The sequence below is a fragment of the Rhipicephalus microplus genome, chromosome 4 (assembly GCF_043290135.1).
Source record: "Rhipicephalus microplus isolate Deutch F79 chromosome 4, USDA_Rmic, whole genome shotgun sequence".
NCBI classification, from domain to species: domain Eukaryota; kingdom Metazoa; phylum Arthropoda; class Arachnida; order Ixodida; family Ixodidae; genus Rhipicephalus; species Rhipicephalus microplus.
Genome location: NC_134703.1, coordinates 25,304,804 through 25,319,934, shown reverse-complemented (window position 1 = coordinate 25,319,934; position 15,131 = coordinate 25,304,804). Strand labels below are relative to the sequence as shown.

Sequence of the window (15,131 nt, the reverse complement as noted above, 5' to 3'; positions counted from 1 at the left end):
AATTAGCTAAGCCAGCTGACAAATGCAAAAACGAACTTATGAAACAGAACTTTAATCGATTTGGTCCCTGATTTTTATTGAGGAACTCGTCAAAATTAAACTGTAGTTAGTGTTCGCATCCATTGTGTAATTGGTTTTCATCCCTCTTTCCAAAAATAAAATTTAACGGTAAAAAAAAGTGGTACCTAACTTTAGGCTGACGTCGATAGAATGTCTTGGTCTCCCTTCCCTTAGTGCAGGGTAGCAAACTGGATGCTTCAATTTCTGGTTAGCCTCACTGCATTCCCCCCATTTTATTCTCTCTGTCTAGGTCTGGCATATATGGGCGGGACCTTGTTTTTTTTTCCCTTTTTTTTACACCCGTACATGACCCGAACACGGAGCGATACTACACGCCAGCTTCAATCCAAACACAGCGAAGCGTCCCTCGGCAATTTACAAGTCGATGAAGCATGGCCTCGAGCCTTATTACGTAAAACGAGAGCGGGGTCTTACGTGTACCCACCACTACCGTGAGTCCTGGCTGACGTGAGTGGGCGCGCTCTTCGAATTCGAATAGGGTGCCTTAGGAAACGTGGCTTTCTGATTGGCTGGACAAGATGAATTGTGTTTTATGGCTAGACCAAGCAATTTATTTTTTCCGTTCTACCTATAGCATGTTGAAAAGAAGGTCTGGGGACACACAGGAATAAATCTGCCCTCCTTGTGGACTGCGCCAGAGACGGCGCGTCGATATTGCAAAGTCCCTGTAAACGCAACTTGTCGATGACAATCTTCGGTGGGGTCTCTTCAGTTGCTTCAGTTCAGCTTGGATTCTGCCTGCCCAATAAAATTGGCCCATTGACGTATGTACTGCGACACGTGCCACGGCTGGCGACGTTACAGCTGCTTGTTCAGGCTTATGAAATGTAGAAATCACACCGACTGTAACGTTATCAGCTCAGCTGTTTAGTGAATCTCGTCACTTTTTGTAGGAGATAGATAGATAGATAGATAGATAGATAGATAGATAGATAGATAGATAGATAGATAGATAGATAGATAGATAGATAGATAGATAGATAGAGTTAACGTCCCAAAAGCACCATAAGATTATGAGAGACGCCGTAGTGGAGGGCTCCGGAAATTTGGACCACCTGGGGTTCTTTAACGTGCACACAAATCTGAGCACGCGGGCCTACAACATTTCCGCCTCCATCGGAAATGCAGCCGCTGCAGCCGAGATTCGATCCCGTGACCTGTGGGTCAGCAGCCGAGTACCTTAGCCACTAGATCACCGCGGCGGGGAAAGGTAGATAGACAGATAGAAGAAAATTAATTATTTTCTGAAGGCTATAACCACTGAGATGCCCGAATTTATGCTTCGTGAGAAGTAGGCGGGAGAGAAAAAGGTAATAAAGGCAGATTATGGTAGACACGTACACAAGAAGTGCAAGAAAAAAAAAACACGATGACATGAAGTAAAATACTTAAGAGAAATGATGAAATGAGACATCATTGCACTGTCTCGTAAATTGCAAATGTCGCCAAAAACGAAAAAATGATAATACAGTCAAGATAATAACAATGCTTAGTTAGAAATCTGTGACCAGAAACATCGCAGCTTCTCTATCTCAAATTGCGCACATAAAAAAATGAGACCGAAAAGTCGCTTGCGGTCGCGTATGCGTCCTTCACGACTGAGATGGTCTAGAAATGTTGCTGGTAAAATGTTAACTTGGCATTGATTGGCGACAGCTAAGCATAACGTGACAACGTAACTCAGTTCAGTTGTCGAGGTCAAATGACTGTTTGACCTTGACCTTTAGCGACAGGCGTTTAAATGTATTAACGATCAAGAAAATCAAGGCAACACTGTACTAAGTCCATGTTCTGAACGTTGACGCATGACTTTTGTCCCATGTATTTGAACCTTGGGCCCGGATAATGATGATAAAAGTGTTTATCTCTTCTGCATCATTTGCACTGTTGCACAACGTTGCGTCACGTACGGCTGCTTCGTAACCCTGCGAAGACACCAATTTTTTTCAGCGGCTTATTCGTGTTGCGGATTGCTGATGAATGAGGTGTTCGCAGAGACGAATTTGTAGCCAAGCCAAAGTATGTGGTCAACCACGTACATATTCATTTTTTCATTTGGCTTAGAGCGTATAGCTGTGGTCAAGATCGATCCCCCATTTGTCTACACGTTCCTTCCAAACAAACCAACGCACGGATCGATAAATTATCGAGTGTCCGCCCAGGCGATTTTTGTATTGTGTGAATCACGTGTAAACGCGCGTTTCAAGTGACGGCGGCCAAGTTGCGCGAAACGAATCGCTGCTGTGCTTGTGCTCACCTTTATGGAAGGCTCATTTCACGGGGCGCGCAGGACAGCGCAGATTCAAGCGGCATTATTTCGCTTTCTGGTCGCGCACCGTCCGTCTCGTGGAGCGAGAGAGGAGGAAACGGTGTCATCCGTTGGAAGGGGTTGCCCCTGAGCGAGGGTCAAGTTCGCTTTCTGGTTTACCGAGAGCGAGTGCCCAGCGCCAAGGTTTTCCCGTTCACACGCCGTTCATTAACGAGTGGCGCGGTCGAGACACACTGGCCACCGAATGGTACGACCTCATTTGATTTCGCTCTCGCTTTGCCTTTCGCTCGCCACCTTTTCTTTTTTGTCCTTCTTTTTATCTTTCCGTTTGCCTCTATCTATACACACCTACCAACTGTCTTTTCCCGTTAATCTTGGAATCGAAAAGCAGTATTCGTAGCTGGTTACCCTCGGTGCTTAGTCTTTCCACTCAATAAATCGCAATGACCAGATACTTGAGCTTTACTTATCGCGTGATGTGGCCTGATGCATCTTTACATGGTACAATCAGCTGTCTTTCTGTGCGCTTGTTGCCCGGGTGTAATATTTGACTCGCAACGACAACTCATGCTCTCTGACGGACCTCAGACCATTCAGAACCGTCTAAGAACTCAAAGACTGACATAGTTCTGACAGTGAGATATGCGACCTCAAAGACTGAGTGCTGCTAGCTTAAGCACTTATTTGCGCTTAGTGCCTCAAACAGTAGAGATTGTATATGACGAGTTTCAAACGTCAAAAAAAAAAAAACGATACCTGCAATTGACGGCTGAACGCAAGGATTGTGTGTGAAGTAGTTCATGAACATTGTTCCATATTTATAGACCACCCGACTGCATGAGTTTAGGGGCTCTCATGAACCGTTGATGGTGACACGCTCCGCGCCGCTTCTGTGCTCTGGTAAAGGTAAAACGTTCAGTGGTTAACGCCTAGTTTTATATATATGCCATCGAAGACTCGCACGGCCCCGAAATGATCTGGCGTTGAAAATGAAAATTGCTTTAACTATTAGCAGCTACATCGTAAATGTTTATCGCCCAAGATTGCATCCGCTCGCTGCAAAGAAAGGCGGCCGCCTGCACAACGGGCAAACGTTTTGTCGCTGATGTGAGTACACTTCAGTTGCGCGCGCATGCGTACAGGCGCGCGGGAACGCGGATGATGGCGAAATAGAACACGCTCAGCCAAATGACGTTGAAGGAAATATTTGCAGTGCGATGACTTGTTTTGCAGAGGCCTAGCGTCTGACGGGTTCTTTTCTTATTCTAACGCATCCGTCTACGTTTTCGCAGCCTACTCTGAAAAACAATTTCGCATACTTTTTTTTTTTTCATTCGAGGTATGCATCCTATGATGTATGCTTTATATCATCGACACTGCGCAAGGGGAGGGATCTCGACGGCTGGTAATGTATAAAAACTGAATATTTCCTACTGGTTGATTGACTGATCGATTTCGCGGTGTCCGAACGCAGTAATAAATTGGTTAGAGGCACCCTGTAAAAAGAAACAGGGGTAAGGGGGGGGGGGGTCGGAATGGTTTCTATCTTTTCGGATCCTTTACGAGGCTTTTTTCCACTTCAGAATACAGTGGCTTCTGTTGGCCATCGAAATGTCAACCTCGGGCGCCGCATTCGAACGCCATGTTCACTGCGTTGGGGCTTGGAGCAAAATATCTGCGTGCGTGCATCTTAAAAACACGAAAAAAAAAGAGAAAACAAGGTTTCTTCTTTAGGAGCTGGCAAGAAATACATGAACTTGAGCAAGTTTTCTTCTTTCTCCTCTAAAAATTATTGTGGATTGCCCTGGGGGGGGGGGGGGCAGAACTTCAGATTGCTTTAAAAATTTGTTATGCAGCAAGAATTAGATTCATTTAACTTCTCTTTTCTGCACAGTAGAGAGGAGTGAATATGAGCTATGCTTTATTCTACGAAACATTGTACAATTAGAATGACTGAGTGCTGCGATATCGTTTATCAATATAAATGTGCAGTCTAAATAATAGAATGCAGAACTTATGCTTTCCATCTCTAATTCTGCTACAGCATTTATGTATATAAGCAACCAAAGCAAGCGAAGGCGTCGAATGGCTCTCGTGGCAGCATTTCATGCTGAATTGGATGGTGCAAAAAGGAAAAATAAACGAAGGCCTTTAGAGTGCCCAAACATAAACCAGTGATGAGACGCACGTGCACTGCTTGAGCTTATTAATACTCCGGGTGTTGGAGAAGTTATCTAGAAATAAGAAAACAATGTAAGGGCTTTTGCTAACCGGCGTAAGTAACGTATCCACATCGGCATCTGTTGCCGACGTCGATCACTATATTAACAAATCTGGAGTTTCATTCAAGTGGTTAAAGAACTGCAATGCTTGTGAGCTACAGTCTCATTTTTTTTTCTTAGTTGAAAATTTCTGATTCTGTTGCAAATATTTGCACATAATTCTGTACAGGCACGACAAGTTAGATATGACCTTAAAGTACGCTTGCTTTAAGATTCATATTTTTTTCATAATTGCAGTTAAAAGGGTGTGACAAGAACTTCACAATGTCCTACTGACAATGGTCACTTATGATGCATCAGCGACAGGGTCTAGCCTTCAATTAACCTCCCTCAGACGTGTGCGAGTGCCAAGTTGTAGTCAAAAATACAAATATCTACGCTATACAAACACTTTTACCCGGGCGATGGATAACACCATTTTTCAAAGGCCCAGAACTCATGCATCGTGGTGTTCGAGAAGTGAGAAAAAAAGTAAACAAGGAGCAGGTACGGAGAAAAAAAAAGTTATCCATGTCACCGTACCTTAAACGAGGTTCACGAAGGTCCAGGAGTATGGTGTCCCCTGTGTAGTTTATACGGTCGACCGTGCGGCGAACGGCGGTGAATGGGCGACCGAATGGTAACGACGGCCGTTCTGGCTAACACTTATATAGGCGTCGGCGGTGGTGATGCTGTGTCGGCTCGACGTTGTTGTTTTCTCAGAGCACGGTGCTCGGATGAGGATGGCTACCGGTGCAGCGGCCTCTTTATGCCGTGCGTCTGAGGTGAACACCGCGCGCGTTCTTCTCCACCACCCTTGCCCCGCACACACTGACAAAGAGTGGGTGCCCAATACGGAAATATCGTAAGAGAGAACCAGAAAATTACAAAAAAAAACACCTCACTCCTCCTCGAGTGGTGCGCACAGTGGGCCGCTGTGTGAAGTTGAGGTGAGGAGGGCTTACCTGCCGTGTGATGCCGCGCGGCATATCAAACAAGGACGGAGACGCCTCATGGTCTCCGAGCGCCGCTGATTCTGGAAGAGCGTCTTCGCCCTCGCTCTCTTTCTATCCTCCTTTCCTCAATGTATAATGCTACTCGGAATGGAAGCATTGTGAAAGTTGGCTTCACTGTCCCGGCGCAATCGCCCTCTTTTTTATTCTCTCTCTTTTCACTTTAGGTGTATTTTTCGGCGTTGCGACAAAACGTTCGGAGATGATAGACTGTTTTGCACCGGGAAGATTGAGAGTGATCTGATTGGAGAATGGGGTGGTAACTTCCCCCGCCTTCGTTGTTTCGTTATGCGGTGTCGACAGTGGTTTTGGCACAGGTGACGACTTCGTGGGTGGCTTCGAATGTAGCCAATCGAGGGCGTACTTTTCGGAGATAAGATGACTTGGCAAAAAATAATAATAAGATGATGACTATATACTCCTTGAGGCTTCATGGTACGATAACCTAGCTAATACGGGAACGCTTTTAGAGAGCTTGCGTACGCGGTACGGAAATACAACTTGAAAATAGGCATCATGAGAAAAAAAAAAGTCAAATACCAATAGGTTCCAGACAATTAAAACTGTGTTAGGAAAAAAAACAGAAACACACACACACACACACACACACACGCACATACACGCACGCGCACACACACGCACACAAACACACACACACACACACATACACACACACTGTAGTGTAGTGTACTTTACTTTACTTTACTTTAACCACTATTTCACAAGAATAATTTCATACTTCCAAGAAAAAAAAACAGCGCTGCGGAAAATTTTACAACACATAATCACTTTTCTAACATCTTTTCTATGCGTAAATTATCAAAAGTGGATTATATGACTTTAGAGGGCTGCTCCTATATTGGGGGGGAGGGGTAGCAGAAAAACATACATGTTGAGTTTTCAAATGACATAGAGAACGTTAAAGAACGTCACATTCTTTAACGTTCTTCGTGCCATAGAGAACGTTACGTTAAAGGACCTCAGGTGGCCGAAATTTTCGAAGCGCTCCACTACGACGTCTCTCATAATTACATCGTGGTTTTGGAACAGTAAAGTCCAGAAAATGTTATTACGCTGCGCTTATGGACGTTCATGCGTCGAAATCCTTAGTGAAAAAAAAAAAAAGCGTGGCCGATCCTTTCGTCAAAGGAGCCTATATGTTAGGCCTGGGAGGCTTCAAACTGCAGTGCGCTTAACATCGAGTGATTGACGTGCATTTCAGGATGAAATGCTGTAATAAAACTGAGAAAAAAAAAAGGGGGGGGGTGAGCTCACGTGGCCACTAGAGCACGCGTCAGCTCTCGAGATGCATCATTATAATGATAATGTTGGGTATTATGCCGTGAGGATTGATGGAAAAGATGTCACAACACAATATAACGCGAAAGTGAAACGTGTGCTCCCCGAAAAGATATTTTATTGTGCACCGATGTATAAGACTTTGTACAAAATCTACCCGTTGGTGTTTGACAGCTATAGGACCGCTTTACGTGGACGCAGCCATGTTGACGTCGACGAATTATACACACGGTCATTAGGGAGATTTAGAATAGTGCACCGCAAGTTCTTGCGGTGCGGTCACTGCCACTGCGCATGAGTCGTAACGCGAGCCGCTGCTCGCGTCCGCGGCCCACCCGCAGCAAATCCGAAATAGCGTGCGGCGATCGCAACCCGCGACGCCCACGAATGCTGTGTGCAGCTTCCGTGCATTTGGGTTTGCGGTCGGGGTGAAAGTCTTTAGACTTTTCCCTAGGGGGAGCAAACGCTATATATATTCTAAAGCTCATATGGTACCCGCAACTAAATCAACGCCCGCAACTTTTGCAAACGTTATTCTAAAGCTCCCTATACTGAACCCTTCTGGTAGCCGAATACGTTTACGTATAGCTGGACAGACACAGCATATATAAATTTTGCGCAAAGATGGCATCAACAAGCTCATACCAAACATTGCTACAGACGGAATTACACTGAATCAGTGGCGGACGGCTGCTGCTGAAAAACATTTATTTACTGATGTTTTACAGGGAAGGTGGGAACGGTCCCTAAGGGGCCGCCCCGTACAAACACTAGGTGGGCTCCCTCTTTCGGGAGCCCATTGGCGTTGGCCGCGGCCCGGGCATGCTCGACCAAGACCCGTTGGGCCGTCAGGTCAGAGCAGCCGAGCAGGGCTGCCTCCCAGTCGTCCCGCGAAGGGTTGGGTAGTGGGGTAAAAGTTTGGGGTTTTTTGGCATGCCCACACCATGTGGAAAATGTCAGAGGAATTTCCCTCACAATGCGGGCACTTCCCCGTGCAAGCGGGGTCGAAGTGTTTTATGATTGCCGGGCACAATAGAGTTTTGGTATAAAGGCGAAGGAGGATTCGCTCCTCCGCCTTCGTGAGGCCCTTACAGGGTTTCGGATAGACGTTATGGCCGGATTTATAAAATTGTATGACCTCCTTAAAGGTGTAGGCGGGATAAGGTTCGAGTTTCAGATTGGTAGGGGACGAGAATGGTGCCCGGAGAGTGTGCCCGCGGGCGGCGGCATCGGCCGTCTCATTACCATCGAGGCCCGTGTGGGCCGGAGCCCATATGATCGTTCGGTGCGCGGGGTCACCTAGGTAGCTGCTGTTCTGCAAAATTTTATAAGCACGGTACGGAATGTATCCCTGTTCAATATTGCGACAGGCACCCCTTGAGTCGGTGATGATGACCCTCGAGTTCTGATCTGCGGCGGCTAGTGCGATGGCGATCTCCTCCGCGTGCGTAATGTTATGTGCATGGAATGTGAGTCCGTTTACAACGGTGTTTTGGTGGACGACCGCAGCCGTGTACCAACCACCGTGGTGCGGGCCGGAGGCGTCCGCGTAGAATACTCCGAATTTGTGGCCGTAGTGTCCAGCCAAGGCTTCCGCCCACGCGAGGCGTCGGCCACTGTAGTCGTCTCGGGTCATGTTAGCCGGAAGAGGGCGCACGTGCAAGGAGTATCGCCAAACTTCTGGAATGCGTACGCGCTCTTCCGTGTGTATTGAATGATGTGTAGCCGGGCAAGGAGGCGGTGACCCGACGGTGTTTTAGAGAGTCTAGTATATTGGTTTGTCAAGTGCGCCTCTCTCAGCTCCTTGAAGGTGTTCACCATTCCCAAGCCCAAAAGGCGCTGGTTAGAGGTGCTGACAGGAAGGTCGAGGGCGCGCTTGTAGATTTTGTGGAGAATGACTTCGAGAGCATTCTCGTCGGATTTGCGTAGGTGGAGGTATGGAGCCGAGTACAGGACTCGGCTGGTTACGAATGCGTGCGCCAGCCGCAAGGCATCTTTGCATCGTAACCCCCCGCGCTTGTTGGAAACCCGGCGGACCGTGCGGCCCACCTGGTCCTCACCTTACGCAATTTGGCCAATGTTGTGTCTGCTCTGCGATTTTTGTGTATAAAAAGCCCTAGTACTCTCATCTCATCGCGTTCGGGTATGGGTCCGCTGTGAAGGGAGAGGTCGATTTTTGTGGTGCACTTTGGTGATGGGCGTATGTGCACGAATTCCGATTTGGACGGGGAGCACTGAAGGCCGCAGCGACGGGCATAGTCATCCACGATGTCCGCCGCTTGCTGCAGGCTTGCCTCCTTGTCTCCTGCCGAGCCGTGTGACGCCCATATGGTGATGTCGTCGGCGTACAGCGCATGCTGTATGCCTTCGACTTTCGCCAGCTGAGCGGGGAGTCTCATCATTGCCACATTGAATAGGAGGGGCGAAAGGACCGCTCCTTGCGGAGTCCCTCTCGTGCCTAATCGGTAAGGGCCGTGTTCAATGTCCTTAAACCGAATGTATGATTGTCGGTCAGTGAGGAATTGTTTAATATAGTTGAAGATGTTTTGGCCGCAATCCACCCGTGAGAGATGTGTTAGAATAATTTCGTGGGTCACGTTATCAAAGGCCCCTTTCAGATCCAAAGCGAGCACAACTTTGTCATTTAAGGGATAGTCGACTGGATCGAGGATCTCATGGTCGAACTGAAGCAAGACATCCTGCGCGGACCGGTGTGGGCGGGACCCGAACATTGTGTCTGCAAATGCATTTTTGGTCTCCAGGAACGCGGACAACCTGTCGCGCACCATCGTCTCCATTAATTTTCCCACACAAGAAGTAAGGGAGATGGGGCAGAGGTTGTCCGTGTTAATGGCTTTGCCCGCTTTGGGTATGAAGGTGACCAGGGTGGTCTTCCACTCAATTGATAGGCTTGTTTTCCCGATCCAAATGTAACTGATGTAGGCAAGGAGCATGGTGTAGGCCAAGTCAGGAAGATTTGCAAGTAATTTCACGGTAATTTTATCCCTTCCCGGTGCCGTTCCTCGCCTCATTTTTGCTAGGGCTGCCTTCAGGTCGTGCAACTGGAACAGTTGATCCAGCTCCGCGTTCTCGGTACCTGCGTACGAGTACGCCGGCCCTCCTGAGTCCTGCTGTGTGCATAGATATTGGTCTCGGAGTTTACATGCCAATTTGGCTGTGTCTCCGTCAAAGCTATGAAATGCTCGTTGCAGATGCTTTTGTGTCTCTGTTGAAGTTTGGGTCGAATCCATCAAGGCGCGGAAGAGGTGTCAGGTACTCCGGCTCATAGCCTCCTTTATTTTTAATCACCACCAGGCGGCGCTGCCTTCCCAGAACAGGTAGGGTGCCTTGATGCCCGCGCGCTCCGCTGAGGGTGAGGACAGCCGCGTCGTCTGCTACGACGGCCGCCATTACGGCTCCTGCCGTAGTGGGGCAGCATGCGAAGCGCATTACCGCTTGCGGTGCTCGCGTATTGTAGGAAAGAAGTACTCGTTGGCGAGCTTTTTTTTTGGTGCAACTTGGACACCTCTTAGTGCTGTTGTTGCCTAATTGTTAAATGGAACAACGCACGTCATACAAACTGGTGGCCTGTGCTTGTACAATGCGCCAGGGGCTGACATAGACTGAATGAAATGAGCCACGAACTCCCACACCAGAAAGATTCGCGTTAAACCGTTGTCGTCGTTAAGACGGAGGGGCGCATGAACTTTTATTACTACGCTTGCTGAAAGGAATGCAATATTTGGGTCTTTGTGAATCAGCCGAATAGCAAAGGCAGGAATCGCTGTACTTTATATACTTGCGTGTGTGTATATATAACACACACACACACACACGCACACACACATTATCTGACATTCGGTACCACCTTCCCCTGCCTCACCATTTCATGCACTGTGCAGGCAGCATACCCGAGAGTAACATGCTTTACCAGTGTACCTTTATGAAACGACACCCACGATTTCAGTGAACAGGCCATTTATTTGTGCGCCTTAATGCTGCGTTGTCCCACTAGTGAAAATCAAAGTCAGATACAAGACAAACCAAATGCAGTACGAAATGAAATGTTTAAAAATAAAAAATGCAAGAGTCAAAAGCGTGCCCACGTGAGCCGAAACCTTTTAAGCATACAGCTTATCTTGGCGTGTCCATTTCTCATGAGAGGTTGACGCCGGCACATGTTTTGCTTGCATGTCCATTGCAACTCCCGACTGGAACCTGCCGAAGGTGAATGCGCAGCCTTATTTTTGCGTACCTCTCTGTGAGCAGTCGGTATATACTGTCCTCGTGCTCCGCGCATACACACAAGCTGCGGCGGTGCACTTTGTTTAGGTATGCGGTGAGTGAACGAAGCGGCGACTTCATCGTGACTACTTTGTCTGTGCACCAAGAGTTTATGGCAGCAAAATGCTCCTCATAGTCTATCAAGGCTTTCATAACTCCCTTGCTGGGGTAGATGAGGTTGCCTCCATCTGAAACGTACTCTTTCAGTGCTGTCAGCGAAGCATGCTCGTCGTTGGCAGTTCCAAGGAGAGCATCTTTGCATTTTGCGCACTTCACAGATGTCAAAATTCCCTTCAAAATAAATCCTCCTAGGTAAAAGAGAATACTGCATTCTGTGGACGACAATCCTTCGATGAACAAAATCTCTGAATCATCGATTTCTTGAGCTTCCTTCTCGACGCAGGCTTCCTTCCCCTGGGATAGCAGGTCCACCAGGTACTCCCTGTCATCAAGCTCGTAGCTGGTCGTCCTCGGTGTATGCAAAAATTGGCTTACGCTCACCAGTCTCAGAGCGCACTTGAGATCGTAGGCATTGGGAACCGGCTTCATAAGCCGCACCACAGAAAAGAGGTTCTCTAAGCAGTCCTGCAGGAGCCTGCTCGTAAGAAAAAACTCATAGCCTTCGTCTCCTAAAAGAACGTCTTGGAGGCGAAGTACAACTGTAGTTGATATGAGTACACCTGCTTGCGACGGTTTCCAATGGGATGTGGCACCCATTTTCATAGTTCTGATGGTTTCTATTGCTGTGTGTAATGTATCTAGGGCTTCGGAGTACTTAGCCCTACTTCTCAGACTCAGGGCCAGTGTTGGATGCCGCGAAGACATCAGTGCATACCATTTTGAAATCAGCTCCATGAACCAAGCTGTTGTTTCTGCTTCCTGTTTAAGAACTCCTTCCTTTATAAGGAATCTGATAGCTGGGGGAGCTTCCCGAAAAAGTTGTACAGCGACACCAACCTTCATTTTGGTGAAGTGGCCTGCGCTGGTGTGCATTTCGGATAAGTTTGGGGCTACCTTCAGTTCTCTTTTAGAATCTTCTTCGAGCACAGCCTGAACATATTCCAAGTTGACTTGTGAAGAAGGCAGGCCATGTTTGGCAACTGTGGCCTCACTCAACGTGAAAACTTCTGAGCTCAAGAGCTGGCCTCTGAGGTTCTTCAAGACGTGAGCCGGATCAGCAATGAAAAAAAGTTCCTTCCCGTCCATGCACGGATGAGGTATGGAGCACACCGTGGAAGAATCTCTGTGACTGGAAAAGGCGAATTCCCTCCACATTGCGCGGTTTGCCGAGCCCATGTCACATGTGATTGCGTGAACTCTCAGATATATTTGACTGCACAGCTGTACTAGTTCCAACACATAGTTTTTCAGCAAGCCGCCATCGATGTTTCTTCCGGTAAATTCATATGCAATCACCTGCTTCCATCGCTGGTTAAGTCCGCCCAACATAAATACCAGAGCATGAACCGCAGGCTCTTCAGGCTTCGGAGGAAGAGTTATTCCTCCGAGAAGTGCGTCTTCAGCCCGATCTAGCTCAAACCCCGGCACTATCTCCATTTCATCCAAAAAAAAGGACGCAGTCCTTTTCTACATCCTCCATGGTCTCGGCTTCGCATTTCATAACGTCTATCACTTCGTGAAGAACGCCTGGGAGAAACTTCAAATTTTGAATCCTCCGTGCGAGCGTTCTTTTGGATGGGAGAGGATATCCCATTTTTCTCAAAGTTTCATATCCGGTTGTTCCACAAGCAAACTTAATTTGAAGGCCTTGCTTGACAGTGTGCGGAGACCAAGAGTTCCCCAAGCTGCTGCTCCTTGAGAGAGCGCGTACTTGATCGTCGTTGAGAAATTTCATATTTTGCGAAATATTTGTTGCCTCAGTCTCGAGTTTTTGCACTTTTTTCTTGAGACCACTAATGGTGTTCTTGGCTGTGTCATGATGTTGCTGAAGTTCAGAGTACTTTCTTGTAAGGTCAGCAAGCTTCTTCTTCAGTTCTGCTGATTCTGCAGTAGAATTTGATGTCTCACCAGCCGCTGCATTAACTTCTCTTGAATCTGCATCACTAGTGTTCGCTGACAGTTCAACAACGGCGTCGTCAACTTCCATGGTGTCGTGCCCATAACACGATGTTCCTTGCCGTGTAGATTCAGGAACGGCGTGGTTTTGTGGGGTCTCTAGGGTAGTTTTAACTGCAGCTGGATATTGACGCAGACCAGGAGGAGATTTGTTGGTCTCGTTGCTGGAGGGTGCAGGCACAGTTCTTTCTTTTGGTGGCTTTCGTTCCTTAGGCAGTGCTGCAAGCAGAAATGTATGTATTCATGAACATATTCAAGCAATGCCAGTTCATGTCTAGCTTGTTAATTTTACAAATGTAACACATGCAGCAGATACCGGCTTAGTTATTGACGTGAGGAAGACACTTGTCCTTCCCCCGCCCTTTCCACAAGGGATAGGGGAAGGTCTTAAAATACCATAATTAAATTGTGCTCAAAATTTCTCCCCACAATAAATGGCTCTAATTCAAATTGGAGCTTCATATGCCAGAGCTACACGTGTGCGCCGTTGTGGAGGGCTCAACTGACATTCGCTCCCTATGCAGTTTATTGATTATTTGATTGTAGGGCTTAACACGCCAACGCAACGCAGGTAATGAGGCGCACTGTAGTGGGGGCTCGTGCATCGTGGATCTCGTATACATAATGGTTTCCGTTTTCCCCCTTTGTAAATAACATAGCCACTGCACCTGACATCCTAGCAGTACACGACCGTGTGCTAAGTAGCGGAAAACTGTTGTGCAGTGGGTCATGCCTGTAAACACTGAAATCCAGACGTATATACAGTCATGACCAAAAAATGCAAACAAGAAATATAAACCACAACACTCAAGTATCGCAATTTTTTTTACATGCAAGTCAAAGTGATGCAACGTAATCACAAAAACAAAGTTGGGAAATGTAGCTTTCCAAACGCACTAATAGCGTGCCATTATTTGACCGTCTAATATTAGCAGTATTTTTTGATTTTGCGTGGTCTGGTTCACATTTTTGTGTTCGCATTTCCTAGCTTTGTCCGTGACTGCATTTCCAGAATTTATGCACTAATGTGGACGCAGCATATGAGGACCTATTTGGTGTTAGCTTCGTAGAAATCCCAGGTACATAGAGTACTTGCAACTGGTGCTGCTTTATGTAATGCAAGAAAAAAGTTCAATCTTACGTTTGAATGTGAACAAAGTTGGGACGGCATTTGGTTTCAACTTCTTCCAGCCATCCGCACGATGTTGCTCATAGTTGTTCTCTTCAAAGTGAGCCTGCAAATAAAACCAGAATTGGAAATTAACACACTGGCAGAAGAAAAACGAATGTCTGTCACTGTCAATAAACAAGATTTCATGTATGCATTCAGTATGATTCGCAGCAGGAACTAGCAGCAACTTTGAAGCACAAAAAGAAGGAAACTAATTGAGCTCACGCGCGCTTTCACGTAAGCCACTTCAGTGAGCGCGATCATAGACCCAGCCTGCTGTTATAATAACCCTTTCAATTTTTGCACTGAAAATCTGTAAGGATTCCTGAATTCATGTGAATAAAATATTAGTCTATTGTGCCGACAAAGGACCAGGTCTGATTTTATAGCGAGCGTTACAGATTTCGTTCTATCGAAAGCTTTGTACCCAAGCCTCCAAGTTCCCAATGCAATCGAATTTATTTGTCAGGTAAAAATGACAACACTCCGTAACAGCGCTTGTTTTGTTCGTCACTGAAGTGTTCCTGATTCCCAAGTATACATACGACGATACACACAAGACGGACAGAAGTCCGGCCTCGTAATATTACGAGTTTTTCGCAGGAACAGCATGTTTATGTTCAAACGGCTTGATTTCACAAGAGGCGTTCAAATTTCGACCGATCAGTGCCAACGCG

At 46.9% G+C, this 15,131-nt stretch overlaps 1 protein-coding gene across 2 annotated transcripts in view; it reads right to left on the bottom strand.

Moving 5' to 3' along the window:
• Positions 1 to 15,131, bottom strand: part of LOC119171749 (venom allergen 3) — a 75,286-nt gene that overhangs the window by 34,763 nt on the left and 25,392 nt on the right. The window contains exon 1 of one of the 2 annotated variants that reach the window (XM_037422578.2): positions 5,155 to 5,293. The exons of the other annotated variant lie outside the window; for it this stretch is intronic. The gene's annotated coding sequence lies outside the window, so the exon portion shown is untranslated. Of the gene's footprint in view, positions 1 to 5,154; positions 5,294 to 15,131 lie in introns of those variants that run through there. 2 annotated transcript variants of the gene reach the window in all.